Source organism: Propithecus coquereli, unplaced genomic scaffold (assembly GCF_000956105.1).
Source record: "Propithecus coquereli isolate 6110/MARCELLA unplaced genomic scaffold, Pcoq_1.0 Scaffold19, whole genome shotgun sequence".
Lineage (NCBI taxonomy): Eukaryota > Metazoa > Chordata > Mammalia > Primates > Indriidae > Propithecus > Propithecus coquereli.
Window position 1 is genome coordinate 9,994,477 of NW_012143856.1, and position 17,761 is coordinate 10,012,237.

The following is a 17,761-nucleotide window of genomic DNA, read 5'->3' on the forward strand; positions in this document are numbered from 1 at the left end:
AATGTCTGTTGAGTGAATAATACTATCGAAAAACCCATAAGTAGCAGGATTCAAGTAATATTTCCAACAACATATGACAGAGTATGTAAACCTTTCCTTGTTCTTCTCATGCTCAATAACAATTTTTGTTTCATTGGCCAGTTACTCAGACCTTGCATGACAGGAACTAAAAATAGTTCAGAGTTGGATAGATTTTACTACTTAATTTAACATCACGTCCTACCCAATTTAACCAAACACTAGAAAATCTGCAAAGAAAGGAAACCTACAGGCCTTTCTACTACTTAGTCCTGAGCCTTTTTTCAAGTGCAAGGAATCTCCGGATACTTTTCTTTCTTTCTTATAATAGGTCTTAGAATCTCTGTGTTTGCCCTCATTTATGAAGATAATGATGGTAACAAAAACATCTCGATTATAATCTACCATGTACCAGGCACTTTTATATTATATATATTATTAATAATAATATATATATTATATATTAACTCTAATTTTCAAAACAACTCTCGGAATTGGTATTATCATCAACATCATTTTACAGAATGGGAAAACTGAAACCAGAGAATGGTTAGCACAGGGATTTATTCATAGAATCTCTATTCTTCCCATCACACAATGCAGCCTTCTCCTCTTATCCTTTGAGGCTGTTCTCCCACAATCTTAGCTATGGGTAAAATACAATCTCTCCAGCTGCCCGCCTCCCTTCATATGCTGTCCTCCATAACAAGCACACAGGCTCTCTGATTTTAAAGGTTTTGCTGTTATCAACTCAGGGTAACAAAGGAGGATAACAAATATAACAAATTTAGAGATGTGACAACAATTCAACATTCAACCTACATTTATAAATGCCTGGCACTATACAAAAATCACAGCCTCTTTCAAAGTTCTTAGTGTAAGAATCCTTAGCCTCCAATTTACTGGCTGTCTTTTGAAGCAATAAATGGGAGCCTTGCTAGGTTTAAAAAATTTTCCCTCCCCACTACCTAACCTCCTCATCTCCCAGGACACAGATCAAATTATACTACAGGGAAAAAGAATGGGTGATTCTTTATAAAGTGAGAAATTTGCACTTCTAAGAAATTTCAGGAGTCGAAACACTCCTGAAACTTTGATCCACAAGCCTAATTGCTTTAGGCCATTTCCTCACAATGTGAGCATTTGGTCCCTTCTATTTTTACAGAATTACATGGAGCTTCCAGTTTTCATGTTATATTTCCAAATTTCTGAACAACTCCTCAGCTCCAAGTCTAAACTCCCTATGCCACTAGACACACATATGAAGCCAAAAACAAAAAACTCCCACTGTTCTCCATTATATCCTTATTTCTGTTAATAGTACCACTGACCTCTCAAAAATGTCTTAGGCCTGTACTTATTTCAGTTCCCAATATCAATGTCAACATTTTTCAGATTTATACTCTTCACTATAATCATCACTTCTTGCCTTAATTACTGTAATTAAACTCCATGATATTCCTGCCTCTAAGCTTGTACTCCTCCACTGGACCTGTTCCCAAATTAATATCCTTAATATCCATAAAGAGGGGTTCTTCTTACTAAAAATCATATACAAAATCCTTAGTCTGGCATTTAAGGATTTCCATAACCTGTATCCATCTATCATTACCAGCCTGTTCCTTAAACATACATTCTTAGCAAATGTACTCTGCTTTTCCTACCTCTGTACCTTTGTTTGGGTAGTATCCTTACGTGGAACTATCTTCTCCTACCCTCCTGCAACTGCTAACAATCTTTCAAATAACCACATCCTCAATAAAAGGAAAACGCTGAGATATATCATTTACTGAACACATACTCGGTCTAGTGCTTAACAAATCCTCCTAATCTCCAGAAAGATACAATGAGGAAGGAGTTAAGGAAACTGAGGAGGAACTTATCCAAGGTCACCAACAAGTAAGAATCCAAACTAGCCACAGAGCATTCTGTATTTTCTGATGAAATATGACATAAGAGGGACAGGTTTTATATAATCAACATACCTGAGTTTAAATTCCAGCTACTCCACTAACTACCTGTGTGAATTCAGCAAGTTATGTATCTATGATGCCTATAGTTTTCCGCCTATAAAAAGGGGTAGGTGTACTATTTACCACCTCGACAACTGTGAGAATTACATGAGATAATATAAAGTGCTTAGAACTGTATTTGGCCCATGATAACCAATCAGTGTTAACTATTATTACTGTTTTGTTGTTATTTATGTGCTATGATATATAAACTTTAAACAATATCTACCATATGCTCTCATTGTTCCCAAATCAACTTTTGAGAAGTGTAAAACCTTCATAAAAACTTAATACTATATTTTTGATCTATGCTTGAAAAATATCTGCAGAATACATAAATGTTTAAACAAGTCACCACCATGCTTTATTAAAAAGAATTCACTTATCTCCTAATTCTGTTTTCTCTTTTGAGAAAACTAATAATGCTTACTAGCTTGCTTCCCCTTTTTATGTCATGTGAAACTACCAAACACAATGCCATATGGTAGCAACATGCCAAATGGCAAAAAGCACTTTTCGATTCAAATTCATTTTGCCTTCTGCTAAACATTATTAATTCCCAGATTTTAAAATGTCCAGAATCATACTTTTAATTTAAATGCCAACGATTTTTAGGTCACACGAACATGAAGTAGGCAAAGCATACCATGATATTTGACCAAGCCATTTCATTTCATACATTTTTATGGCAAGAACTATAAAACACAAAATGCCTTCCTATTCAACTTAACTCAAAGACATAAATCTACTCCTATAGTCATATCCCTAGTCCTATCCTCACTTTGCTAAAATTAGTGCCTGAAAAGCTTCTGATAAATCTATGTTACCCTGGGATGCAGAAAAATATCAAGGGAAGGGAACTGAATGCTACCAACAATTTTGGCACCTCCAAAATTCTTGAGAGAAATGAGCTTTAAACAAGAATAGATGAGAACTTATCCCAAACCCTTCAGTATTGAATCTCTCAGACCAAGATTTTGTCCACATGATTCACATTATACATGGAGACAAGACATCAAGCTGCCTGACTTCAAAGGCAGAGGTAAAAAATATATTAATAAACAGCTGTCATTCCTTACAGAGAGAAATAACTGTGTTTCTCTCCAACAGTTTCCAAAAAAACAAGCAAACAAATAAACAAAAAAAAAAACTTTGGTGCTTTACTATGTAACAAATTTTATTTCATTTAATCCTCAAAACAACTCTTATTTACAGATGATGTCACAAAATTAGTAAGTGGCAGAACTCTGAACCCAGCCTGACTCCCAAATTTGGGATCTAGTATTTTGAAACATTTGTTTTTTGTCATAATCCATGATAATACACTTTACATTTCCATCTTCACCTTGACACACACATATTAAAAGAAACTGAAACAAAAGTCTCTTGAAATAATATTTATTTTTACTCCATAGAACATCCTCTGACGTTTTTTCTTTCTTTCTTCCTTTCATTTTAATGCTTATGTCAATGTATCAAATTGATCCCCAAATCCATTAATGAATCCTTATGGGCCCTGCACTACAGCACTGCACTACACTTCTTAAAAGTTCCTTTTTAACTGCTGCCACTGTCCAGTGTTGTTACTTTGGGATGGCACTGATCTCCTCGACTCATTAAAAATTGTGCTTAAATAGTTTAAACCCTTTAAAGTCCTACCTTAAATCTTGAATTGATCTGTTTTCTCTACAAGAACACTTTGGAGGAACACCCATCTTACTTATTTATATTGTATCAATGTATCAAAGACTGCAGATGTTCTCCTTGGAGAACAACACATCATTGTTGAAAGGAATGCATTAGTTTTCACTGTTCTGCTGCATCACTGATGAATAGTAGTGGCCGGGCAGGTTTGGGGCAACAACAAAGGACGTGAGCAGCTGCCCACGGTGCTGAAATTAAGGATGAAAGGATAGTTTTTAAATTTACTACTGCGAGGTTAGGACAAAATAGAGGAATTTACCAAATGCTAGCAGAGAACGCTCAGTGTCTGTCACCAAAGTTGTGTGAGTGCTTCCGGGATACTATCGCTTGGCTTCGGTGTCTGTCCACTCTCTCTCTCTGGGGCAGAGTTCTTTAATCAGTGCAGGTCAACTCAATGAGCGTCCTGGCACAGCTGCTGACATTAAGAGGGCAGAGACATGGGTATCTGGCCTTAACAGGGTCATGTCTCATCCTGCAATCATCCAGGGAAAGAAAAAGGCGATGGAGGGTAAGAAAGAAAGGAAGTGATTGCCCTCTTCTTCAAAGACAAAACAGCCCACGCAACTAAGTCAAGCGATTTCGCTCGAGGACTTTGCGGCAAGTGCTACCAAGAGAAGCCTTCCAAACATCTTGCCAGGCTCCTGCCATCTCAGGAAGGCAATTTAAGAAGCACAACAGATAACCCAACAACTTTAGACACATACAAACTCGAGGGATAGGGGAGCAGAGGAGACTCTGTCCTCTGAGGGCAGGGCTATTTTTTATTCCTTTTGCAAAAAAGCCTAATTTACTCCGCGCCCAGCTTGGGAGGAGCAGCAAAGACTTCAGTAGCAGGGCCGACTCGGAGCTCGAGGGCCAACAAGGGGGTTGGTGTGTTCTTTGGACCGCCCGACAACCCGCCGCCTGGCCGCCACGGAGCCGGACAGGCTCTTACCTGGAAGCCCGCCCCGGGAACACAAACAGGATCGCCGGCCGCGTCGCTGCAGGAGAAGTCCCTACCCTGACTTCATGACTGAATATCCGCACCGACCCCCACAGCCCGGAGTCGGAGCAGGGACGACAACACCGAAGCAAGGCGGAAGTCCCGCCCCACTAGCTTCATTGGTCCGCACTCGAAGTCAGAGAAAAACCATTGGGTCACAGTGTTGCCTGTCAAGGCTCCTTCCCACTCTCACGCCGGGTCTCGCTGCTTGCTTCAGCCCGGCTAAGAGAAATGCCCAGTTTGCGAGTCTCGTTCTTGGCCGCGTGATCGGCCTGCCCTGGAAGGGAAGCGAAGGGCAGGGTGGGGCAAGCATCTGAGGAACTGGAGCTTCGCTGAAGAAGCTGCTCTTGGCAGGGGAGGGAGCAGGCTGGCAGAGTGGATTGGTTGGGGGCTCCTGCCGCCGGCCATGTGCCCCGAGGAGAAGAGAACGTAGGGTGTGGAGGGCGCGGGACCAAGCAGCCGGGGCGGGTGGGCCTCATCCCCTCCCCGGCTGTTGGACCAAAGTAGCCCAAGACCCACCTGGCAGCCTGCCCCTGGGCGGGCCTGGCTGTGGCACCGACGCGTCTTTTCCCTGCACTACACTCAACCGAGCCGCTAAAGAGGTGCGGGCAAGGCCTTGTCCCCTCTGCACCGTGTCCAGGCTGAGATCGGGGTGCGTAGGACCGAGGCCATCGCCTTAAAGTCCGGGTCGCGTTGTTAGAGGTGTGAATGGCTTGAAGCCTGAACGCGAATCACCCGAGGCCTGGCTCGGAGCCGCGCTGACATGAGCACTCTGGTCCTGACACGCGCCATCCCCAGGGGCTCAGCAAAAATCAAACCGTGTGATTCAGCCACTGGATCAGCCTTTTAAAACCCTTGCCTCCTTTTGACGTTCCAAAACTCTGGTTCCCTGCCGCCCTTCTGGTAAGCCTTCCTCTTTCAGTTTGTCCCAATCCTAAACCAATTAAAACATGTTACCAAATTGGACTATCCACACTGATTAACCAGTTGCTAACTCGCCACTTGAAAGAGGCAGTGTGGCTTAGTGCAAAGATTGCAGCATCCTGAACTAAAACCTCAGGAAACAGATTCTGGTCCCACTTTGGCTTCCAAGTAATAAGGCCTTTACAGGCTTCAAATCCTTCAACATCATCTTTTTTAAAAGGGAGGAGGATGGAGGCTATCACATAGAATATCAGTACGATACCATTGGATGTAACCTGTAACTTGATTGCTTAAGTAGCTGGGACACAGGAATGGAGGAAAGACTCCTTCCCTACTGTGTGTCCTTTTGTGCCTTTTGATTTTTGAACCTTGTGAATATTGCGTACTCAAATAAAATTCAAATAAAAGAAGTTTAAAAATCAAATTATTAAATACAATAAATAAAAGCCATCAAGTATTTTCCTCGTCTATGTATCCTATGACCATATATATATTCTATACATTCTTAACTTTTGATTGGTTGTGAAGACATTCAATACTTAAATAATACACAGTTCTGACCTTTAAGAAAGTTATAAATAAAATTCAGGATTGGGAATATTACTAAGAAGGCTAGTATAATTAATATAAACATTTATAATATAAAAGCATTTTTCATTAAATTATCTTAAATTGGTTTGTATATTAAATCAGAGATTTCTTGCATGATGTCAAAAATAGTAAAATAAAGAATTTGCATTTTACAGATTTAAAAAAAGCATAGAGATGAGCTTTGCTTGTTCCTTAAATAAAGGCACCTGGAGTACAGAACATTTTACTTCTGGCTTTAATCTACTCTACAGATCACAGTAGGTATAGTTCTCCCAGTTATAAACAAAATAATATGTTATTTGCACTGCATTTAGGCAGACTAATTTTGCTGCACCCAACAAAAACATTGATTCTCCCCACCTGTGGTGAATAAAGGCAAATTAGAAAAAAATAGATTGGAAAAATGTACTAATTTTTTTAAAAGTGGGTTAGACAGTAAGGTTGACATATCTTAATTATGGTTTTAAAGAACAGGAAGGGTTAATAGGGCACATAATACTAATATACCACTAATTATCTTTTTATATTATAAAAACAAATAAAAGGAAATGTGCTTTCAGTGTTTTGTATCTAACAGATTTTTTTAATCTTCCTAAAAAGTACAAACAGATAGCATGTAAAAGTAATTATAGAATTTTCTACTTTCAAAATATTGTAAAACAACCACAACAATAAGAAATACAGATCCCCAATTACTTAATTGTCTAAAATGGCTTAGAAGTAGTTCTCCCTAAATATGGAAAAGAATTCAGGCAGTCTCCTTAAGCACTGAAATCAATCAGAAACATGAACCAATTCTAGGCATTGTCATGTTTAGAATCAGGGAAAAAAGGTAATTTTAGAATCAGATAAAAAGCTATTTCCATTTTGAAAACAAAATAAGATTATTACTGTGAAAAAAGAAGAAATAGAATCCATAAGGGATCCATATAAATATGGAGTAGGCAAATGTGAAAAAATACCAAACAGAACTTATAAAAATTACTTCAGGGAATTTTTAGCCAAAGATCAGAAAAGACTCTAATTTCTTTGCCAAATTCGAAATTAATGAATAGGTTCACTTAGTAAGATGTTAATAGTAATTGAAAAATTAACACCAGGAGACAGGTATCAGTCAGAAGGGCTTTTCAACAAAGTTTATTATCAAGGAGTTAAGAAAGATCAGACAAAAAGAGGTATATTTAAGGTTAAATGCCTCAAAAAATGATCTAGTCATTGTTTTATGTAAGATGAGTTGCTCCCCTCTCTTGGATCTAAGATGATTGACATGCAATTTCAACTTTTCCTTTCTTATTTGGGGGCACTGAGAGGCAGTCTTCCTCTATTTGCTAACAAAGTTATTACAAAATAAGCATGAAAAATTCATATGACATAATGTAATATAAAGATGAAAGAACTTATAGAAGTGTGGATTGATGTAATCACTTTGGGAAACAATTTGAAATTGTCTTGAGAGGCTAAAAAAGAAAATTTCCTATGACACAGCAATTCACTCCAGGGAAACACAAAATAAATTCATATCTAGGCACATTGTAAGAAAATTTAAAGAAAATCACAGAAAAATAAAAGTTCTTCAAACAGAAAGAGAAAAATGAAATACAAACAAATGACAGCTGGCTGTTTAATAGCAACAAAAGAAATTAAAAGTTAATTAAAAAATATCTTCAAATGCTAAAATAAGATACTTAAAATTATCAGCTTGGAATTGTATGCCTAGTTAAGCTATCATTTAAAAGTCAGGGCAAAATAAAGACATTTTCAGGGAAAATGAGCATTCACCACTATCGGACTTCCACTGAGAGAACTTTTAAAGAATACCTTCAGGAAGATGAAAATCGAACCCAGAAGAAAAGGTGTGAGATGCAAAAATGTATGGAGAACAAAGAAATTGAGTATGATTCCCAAACCAGTAGACACGAAAAATGGGAATAAAGAAAACAATATTCAATAGAAAGCAGGAAAGGAGAGATGGGAAGGAGCAAATTAAAGGTATTATAAACAGCAAATTCAAAGTGAGATGGAAGAGGTTTCATCAGCTAGATAGTAGAATAGGAGTTTTCTACTGTCATCCCCCTGGAGAAACATTAATTTTGAAAATTAACCCCAGATGAAAGTACCTTTGTGGAAGTCCAAGAGTCTAGCAAAGAAGTTCCACCACACTGTTGGAGCAAAAAAATATGAGAATAGATGCATTGAAGGGGGTTAGAAGAACAATTTTGCTTTATCTGCATCACCCCTCCCCCTAGGCAGCATACCTCAGTGCCAAGAAAGACTCCCTTGGCCTGTAATTTTTCCCATGGGAAAATTAAGAGCTTACTGAGTGTCTTAGTGCATTTAGTGTTGTTATAAATGAATACCTGAGGCTGGGTAATTTATAAAGAAAAGAGGATTATTTGGCTCATGGTTCTGCAGGCTGTACAAGAAGCATAGTGCCAGCATCTGCTTCTGGTGAGGGCTTTAGGATATATCCACTCGTGGTGAAAGGTGAAGTGGAGCTGGTATGTGCAGAGATCACATGGCAAGTGAGGAAGCAAGAGAGAGAAGGGGTAGGGAGGTACCAGGCTTTTTTGAAAAACAGCTCTCGGGGGAACTAATAGAGTGAGAACTCACTCAATCCCCCACTCCAGGGCATTAATCTATTCATGAGAGATTCACCCCCATAACCCAAACACCTCCCATCAGGCCCCACCACCAACATTGAGGATGAAATTTCAACATGAGATCTGGAGGGGTCAAACATCTAAACCATAGCAGTGAGTGAGCACCTGTCACTCCCAGCCATGTGGGACATTGCCCAGGAGGCCCACAGCCAGAAAACAATTAACAAAATGGCAATAGTAAGTCCTTAACTAACAATAATTACCTTGAAAGAGAAATGGGTTCAATTCTCCAATTGAAAGATATAGAGTGGCTAAATGGATTTTAAAATAAATAAAAAGCAAGACCAACTATATGCTTCCTACAAGAAATTGACATCAGCTATAGGGATACAGACTGAAAGTGAAGGGAGAAAAAAAGATATTCCATGCAAATAAAAACGAAAAGATAGCATAGGTAGCTATATTTATATCAAACAAAATAGACTTTAAGTCAAAAACTACAAAAAGAGACAAATAGGGTCATTATATTGATAAAGGAATCAAATTCATTAAGAGGATATAACAATTATAAATATATATGCACTCAACATTGGAGTACCTAAATATATAAAGCAAATATTAATAGATCTAAAGAGAGAAATAGACAGCACCACAATAATAGGAGAAAGCTTCAATATCCCACGTTCAACAATTAATAAAAAATCCAGACAGAAAATCAATAAGAAGATGGGGGGCTTGGACTATACTTTAGGCCAAATGGACCTCATATACATATACAGAACATTCTATCCAACAGAGCAACATTATACACATTCTTCTTAACTGCACATGGAACATTCTATAGGACTGATCATACGTTAGGCCACAAAACAAATCTTAACAGGTTGAAATCATTTCAAGCATCTTTTCCTGCCACAATGGCATGAAACTAGAAATCAATAAGTGGAGGAAAATTGGAAAATTCACAAATATGTAAACAACATGCTCCTGAATAATCAATGGGTTAAAGAATAAATCAAAAGAAAAATCAAGAAATATCTTGAAACAAACAAAAATGGAAACACAAACATATCTAAACATAGGGGACACAGCAAAAAAAATTCTAAGAGGGAATTTTATAGCAATAAATACCTATATGAAGAAAAAATAAAGATCTCAAACAACCTGACATTACATCCCAAGGAACTAGCAAAAGAAGAACAAACTAAGCCCAATGTTACTAAGAAGAAAGAAATAACAAAGATTGGAGTAGAAATAAATGAAACAGATACTAGATACTAGAAAAACAATAGAAAGGATCAATGAAACTAAGAGATGATTTTTTTGAAAAGATAAACAAAATTGACAAAACTTTACCTAGACTAAGAAAAAAGAGAGAACAAGCAAATAAAATCAGAAATGAATAAGGAGAAATTACAACTGATACCACAGAAATACAAAGCATTGTAAGAGACTATTATGAATAATTATATGCCAACAAATTGTATAATCTAGAAGGAATGCATAAGTTCCTAGAGACATACAACCTACCAAGAATGAATCATGAAGAAATAGAAAATCTGAACAGACCAATAATGAGGAAGGAGATTGAATCAGTAATCAAAATATTTCCCATCAAAGAAAAGCCCAGGATCTGATGTTTTTCTTTTTTTTTTTTTTTTTTTGAGACAGAGTCTCACTCTCTTGCCTGGGCTAGAGTGCTGTGGCATCAGCCTAGCTCACAGCAACCTCAAACTCCTGGGCTCAAGTAATCCTTCTGCCTCAGCCTCCCGAGTAGCTGGGACTACAGGCATGCGCCACCATGCCTGGCTAATTTTTTCTATATATATATATATATATATTTAGCTTTCCAGATAATTTCTTTCTATTTTTTGGTAGAGATGGGGTCTCACTCTTGCTCAGGCTGGTCTAGAACTCCTGATCTTGAGCGATCCACCCGCCTCGGCCTCCCAGAATGCTAGGATTACAGGCGTGAGCCACCGCGCCCGGCCGGACCTGATGGTTTAACTGGTAAATTCTACCAAACATTTGAAGAAGAGTAAATACCAATCCTTATCAAACTTTTCCAAAAAAATAAAAGGGAAGAGAACACTTCCAAACTCATTTTATGAGGTCACTATTATCTTGATACCAAAGCCAGACAAGGACACTGCAGGAAAAGAAAATTACACACCAATATCCCTGATGAACATAGATGCAAAAACCTTCAACAAAATACTAGCAAACCAAATTCAACATTGAAAGAATCAGATACCATGATCAAGTGGGATTTATCCCTGGGATGCAAGGATGGTTCAGTATAAACAAATCAATAAATGTGATATACTGCATTAACAGAATGAATGACAAAAATCATATGATCATCTTAATAGATGTAGAAAAGCATTTATTAAATATCCTTTCAGGATAAAAACTCTCAACAAATTATATATAGAAGGAATGTATCTCAACACAATAAAGATCATATATGGCAAGCCCACTGCTAACATCATACTCAATGGTGAAAAACTGAGAGTTTTCCTCTAAGATAGGAACAGGACAAGGATGCCTACTCTTGCCACTTCTATTCAACATATGGTACTGGAAGTGCTAGCCAGAGTAACTGGGCAAAAAAAATAATAATAATAATAATAAAAAGCATCAAAATTGGAAAGGAAGGGGTAAAATTGTCTTTATTTGCAGATTACATGATCTTATATAGAGAAAATCCTAAAGACTCCACCAAGAAACTGTTAGAATAAGCAAATTTGGTAAAGTTGCAGGATACAAAATCAATATAAAAAAATCAGTGTACTTCTATACACTAACAATAAACTATCCACAAAAGAAATTAAGAAAATAATCCCATTCATAATGGCACCAAAAATAATAAAGTACTTAGAAATAAATTCAACCAAGGAGGTAAAAGATCTATACACTGAAAACTGTAAAATATTTATGAAAGAAATTAAAGAAGACACAAATAAATACAAAGATACCCATGTTCATAGATGAGAAGAATCAATATTGTCAAAATGTCCATACTACTACTCAAAGCAATCCACAGATTCAATAGAATCCCTATCAAAATTCCAATGGCATTTTTCACAGAATTTTTTTTAATCCTAGAATCTTATGGAACCACAAAAGACCCTGAATAGCTAAATCAATCTTGAACAAGAACAAAGCTGGAGGCAACACACTTCCTGATTTCAAATTACATTACAAAATTATAGTAATCAAAACATTATAGTACTGGCATAAAAATAGATACATAGACCAGTGGAACAGAATTAAAAAGCTCAGAAATAAACCTATGTGTATATGGTCAACTAATCTTCAACAAAGACACCAAGAATACACAACGGAGAAAAGTTAGTTTATGCAATAAATGGTTTGGGGAAAACAATATACACATGAAAAAAATTAAATTGGATTATTATCTTGCACCACATACAAAAATTAACTCAAAATGGATTGAAGACTAAGACCTGAAACCATAAAGCTCCTAGAAGAAAACATAGTGGAAATGGTCTTGACATTGGTCTTGGCAATAATTTTTTGGATATGACACCAAAAGCACAGGCAACAAAAACAAAAATAAATAAGTTGGACTGTGACAAATTAAAACGTTTCTGCACAGCAAAAGAAACAATCAACTAAATGAAAAGGTAACTCATGAAATGGAAGAAAATATTGGCACACCCTATATCTGGTAAGGGGTTAATATCCAAAATATAAGGAATATAAGTCAATACAAGTCAATGGCAAAAACAAAAGCAAAAAACTGAATAACTTGATTAAAAATGGGCGAAAGACCTGAATACACATTTTTCCAAAGAAGATATAGAAGCAGCCAACTGGTTTATGAAAAGGTACTCAACATCACTAATCATCAGAGAAGTGCAAGTCAAAACCACAATAAGCTATAACCTCATACCTTTTAGGGTGGGTATTATCAAAAAGTCAAAAGATAACAAGTGCTGGTGAAAATGTGGAAAAAAAGGAACCCTTAAACATTGTTGATGGTAATGTAAATTGGTACAGCCATTATGGAGAACAGTGTAGAGGTGCCTCGAAAAATTAAAAATAGCCCAGATGCAGTAGAGTGTGCCTGTAGTCCCAGCTACTCGGGAGGCTGAGGTGGGAGGATCTCTTGAGCTCAGGAGTTCAAGACCAGCCTGGGCAACATCACGAGACCCCATGTCTAAAAATATATATAAATAAGTAAATATAAAAATAGAACTACCATATGATCCAGCAATTCCACTCCTGGATATATAGATAGTCCCCAACTTACAATTGTTTAACTTTTGATTTTTCAACTTTACGATGGTTCAAAAGCAATACGTATTCAGTAGAATCTGTACTTTGAATTTGATCTTTTTGTAGGATAGCAATATTCAGTAAGATACTCTCTTGGGATGCTGGGCAGCAGTGAGCAGCAGATCCCAGTCAGCCATGCAATCACTAGGATAGACAACCAAAATTCTACAGCATACTGTGTTGCCAGATGATTTTGCCCACCTACAGGCTAGTGTACATGTTCTGAGCACATTTAAGGTAGGCTAGGCTAAGCTATGATGTTCGGTAATTAGGTATAGTAAACACATTTTCGACTTACAATATTTTCAGCTTACAATGGATTTATCTGGACATAATGGATCTTAAGTCAAGGAATCTACTTAAGATTGTAAATCAAGGAGCATTTATATATCAAAAGGAAATGGAATCAGTATCTTGAAGAGATATCTGCACTCTCACGTTCATTGCAGCATTATTCACAATAGCCAAGATACAGACTCAATCTAGATACAGACTCAGTCTGTTGACAGATGAATGGCTAAAGGAAATGTAGGAAATACAATCATTCCTCAGCATCCACAGGGGATTGGTTCCAGGACCCCTCGAGGACACTAAAATACACAGATGTTCAAATCCCTTATATAAAACAGTATGGTGTTTGCATACATCCTCCTATATACTTTAAATCATTTCTGGATTACTTATAATACCTAACACAATATAAATGCTATGCAAAGAGTTGTTATCCTGTGTTTCTAAATTCGTATTATTTTCTATTGTTGTCTTACTTTTTTATTGTTTTTTTCCAAATATTTTCAATCTGAGGTTGATTGAATCTGTGGATGTGGAACAGTGGATACAGAGGGCCAGCTGTATATACAATGGGATATTATTCAGCCTTAAAAAAAGAAAGAAATTCTACCATTTTTGACAACGTAGATTAACCTGGAAGACATTACGCTAAGTGAAATAAGACAAATACTGCACGAGACCAACACTTACAGAAACAGAGAGTAGATGGATGGTGGCCGGGTATCGGGAGGTTGGAGAAATGAGGAGATATTGACCAAAGGGTACAAACTTTCAGTTGCAAAATGAATAAGTTCTGGAGACCTAATGACAGCATGGTGACTATAATTAATAATACTGTATTATATACTTGAAATCTGTTAAGACAGTAGATCTTAGGTATATTCTCACCATAGGAAAAAGAGGTAACTTTGTGAAGTGATGGTTATATTAATTATCCTGATTGTGGTAATCATTTCACAACGTATACCTCTATCAAAACATCACATTATACACCTTAAATATATACAAATCTTGCTTGTCATTTATGTCTCAGTAAGAATGAAAGATTATTGATGAGAGAAACATCAATAATCTCTAAAAAAGGTAAGTGAAGTAAATTTGCCAATTAAACAAATTATCAGCTATATTCTTTATAACAAGACATAATACTAAAACTTAAAAGGACACCAAGAGGCTGATAGCAAAAAGAGGAGAAAATATGCAAAGCAAATAACCAAAAGAAAGCTGGCATAGCTGTATTACTATTAGGGGGGAAAACAGACCTAAAGTCAAAAGCATTGTTACTAGGATAAATAAGATCATTAAATAATGATAAAAAAATTTGCAAAGATGTTATAATAATCTTGAACCAATATACATCTACAAACAGTCTCTAAATATTTAAAGCAAGAATTGACAAGCTTACAAGAAAATGTTGGCAAATCCCCAATCATAATAGAATTTTATATACCATTTTCAGTAACTGACAAATCCAGCAGAAAAAACAATAGTAAGAATATAGAATATTTGGACAATGCCTGGAACACACAGAGAATTCTGTAGATATTCTTTCCAAGCACACATGGATCTTCCCCCAAACGGCAGGCAGCATGTTATGTCATAAAGCAAATATTAACAAATATCAAAGAATTGGTGGCCATGTTCTGTGCTCAGAAAAAAATATTAGTTTCTAGCTATAAAGTAGATACTTTTTTAAATTCTAAGATAATACTATGACCAACTTTGGATAATAAATATAAAAAACATAAAATGGACAATTTCCTAGAAAAAAAATCTTTTTTTTTAAATTCAGTCTCTGTAGAGACTGTCAAAAATTGCCAGTGCCAACTATGTTGCAAGGAATCATGGCAGTGTATTGGGAAAAGTTTTCAATTAGCAATAATTCACACCTCGGATAAACCTCATTGGCTATAATACTGCCACTGCACAAAGCTAGAAAAAAAAATTAACTTACCAAACACCTGAAAAGATGTGGGAAACCTGACCAGACTAAAGAAATTAAAATAGTGCTCAAAAATCTGCAAACTTCCCCTCAAAAACTCAACTACAGAAGGTTTTAAAAGTGAGTTCACCATACCTTCACGTCGTCATCCTGAATCACCACGTCCTTCTTCAGGATTTTGATCGCGTACAGTTCTTCTGTTCCCTTCCTGTCAGCAAGCATCACCTTTCCCAACCTCCCCTTCCCCAGCACCATTAGGAAATTGAAATCGGTGAGCTTCACTCTGTCAAGGTTGTTGGAACGTTGTTTCCTGTCTTCCGAAGGACTGATGACTTTATTCCCAGCAGGGCCAAGCTCGGCTTTCTCAAATTTCTGCCTGAGCTCCATGTTTCCTTCTTCGTCCCCTTCCGGAATGGGCACATTGTAGTACTCACCTTCTTCCTGGTTAAGCAACTTGTACCATCCACTGGCTGGCATTTTCATTAGCTCCGAAAGGCCAAAGGAAAGGGATCCCATGAAGTCATTTCTTGTCGTCCGATCCCAATCCCAGACTTGTACAGACAGTCGTCGGTCTTTGTCTGAAGGTTTTAATTTGAATGTAAAGGACTCGTTCCACTGGGGGTTCAGTGTGGAGCGGATGGTTTTGGTTTTCTGTTTGCTTTCGTTCTTGGGATCAGGAATAAGTTTCAGCTTCGCGTAGGGATCCGAAAGCCCATCTGGATCCATAGGAATGAGATGTTTTGCATCTCGTACCGTGACGTGAAGCTTTTCATCGGTGACCTCAGCCTTCAGGTGAATCGCCCCCTCTTCTCCGTGTGATCCATTCTGCAGAGGCTGGGGACGTTGATTACGCACTGCTTGTGAACATTCATGTCGCAGGTGTCACATTTCATCCCTTGATGGATAAGTCCATACAGCAGTGACCCGCAGTGATCGCAGAAGGTGGGGCTCCCATAGGTGTGGATTTTGAACTTGTGCTTGCTCCTGGGGTCATTAGTGTCGGGTCCCTTGTCCGCACCCGGGCAGGAGAAAGTGACAAATTCATGGCACCTCTTGTGAACCACAAAACAGCAAACTTGGCACTGGAAGCCTTGTTTCCCAAACCCCCAGATGAAGTTTGTGCAGTGGCTGCAGAAGGTGGGCTGCTTGAATAAGCGGGCGATGAATTTATGGTCTTTCACCTCGTGCACATGCTTCTGCCTCAGCGCCCCTTTGCGGGCGAAGCGGTTGGCCACGTCCTGAGACGCCGTGGAGTTGCTGGCCGGGAAAACGTCAGCCATGGTCCCCCCAACCACCTCTTGTCTCCGCCGGGGAGCCGCAGCCGGGGAGGAACGGGGTGGGCGGGGGAGGGGCAGCAGGGCCCCTGGATATAAAGAGGAATGGTTACAATAGGAGATATAAATTTAGCGATCTTCATTATAAAAGTAGCATTAAATACGTGGGAATGTATGAAATCATTTACAGGCAGCTTCTTTTGCAGCATTTTAATAAAACCAGTAAACTAAATAAAACATATTTAGAGCTAGCCTAGGGTAAGTCAAGCATGTGACCGCCTACACATTATATTTTGAGCATCCTTGGCTCCTGCCCCCCAATTTTTGCCACATAGAACCCTTACGATGATATCTGAAATTCCAACATTAATCCTCTTCTTTGGATTCAGAAAGAAGGCAAATATCTGAGATTCAAAATTGTGAGCCACTGACACTTCATATTTGATCAATTCTCCCGTCTTCTCGATACTCTCTTGCATATTGCAAGATCAAATATACTTTTCAGGGTAAGAAGGAAAGTCTACAGAATGGGGAACACTGAGCAGAAAAGATGAGAACACATAAGATCTGAGATGGCACTGTCCTAATCTTTGGGTCTTTGATGAAAATGCAAGAGTTTTCTCTACAACTTTAACACAAGATAGGGGACAAGACAACAGCATGCAACAACAGAAGGAAGAGACTGCTAAACATGATGTGTTTGATTTTACCAAATAGGACAGTGGTTAAAGTTAGAATTTAATTTACAAGTTCTGGTGATATATAATATCACCAGATATATAATCTGATATATAATCTGATATATAATAAAACATTCCCACTAACACAATGATACTTAGTACTTCAATTAGCCTACTGTTAGTTCTATTTTAATTAAGTTGAAAATAAACTGTGTTTTGTAACTACTATTTTCCCCAATACTACTTGTTTTTGTAATTGTAGATTTCACTTCTGTTCACTGCTTGTTATTTCCTCTACCAAGCATGAGTTTGTTCTAGCTATCAATTGCACAATTTCACTTCCTTAAAAGAGTCTGTAGGCCGGGCGCGGTGGCTCACGCCTGTAATCTTAGCACTCTGGGAGGCCGAGGCGGGTGGATCACTCAAGGTCAGGAGTTC

At 37.7% G+C, this 17,761-nt stretch overlaps 1 protein-coding gene and 1 pseudogene across 2 annotated transcripts in view; both read right to left on the reverse strand.

The window, feature by feature from the left end:
• The window catches only part of RNF13 (ring finger protein 13), a 142,644-nt gene extending 137,725 nt beyond the window's left edge, over positions 1-4,919 (reverse strand). The window contains exon 1 of the mRNA XM_012642915.1: positions 4,669-4,919. The gene's annotated coding sequence lies outside the window, so the exon portion shown is untranslated. The remainder of the gene's footprint in view (positions 1-4,668) is intronic.
• A 10,576-nt stretch (positions 4,920-15,495) lies between these two features.
• On the reverse strand, positions 15,496-16,669 carry LOC105809112 (annotated as a pseudogene). The gene has a single exon (XR_001137423.1). The product of XR_001137423.1 is annotated as a protein kinase C alpha type pseudogene (transcript).
• Between the last annotated feature and the right edge of the window lie 1,092 nt (positions 16,670-17,761).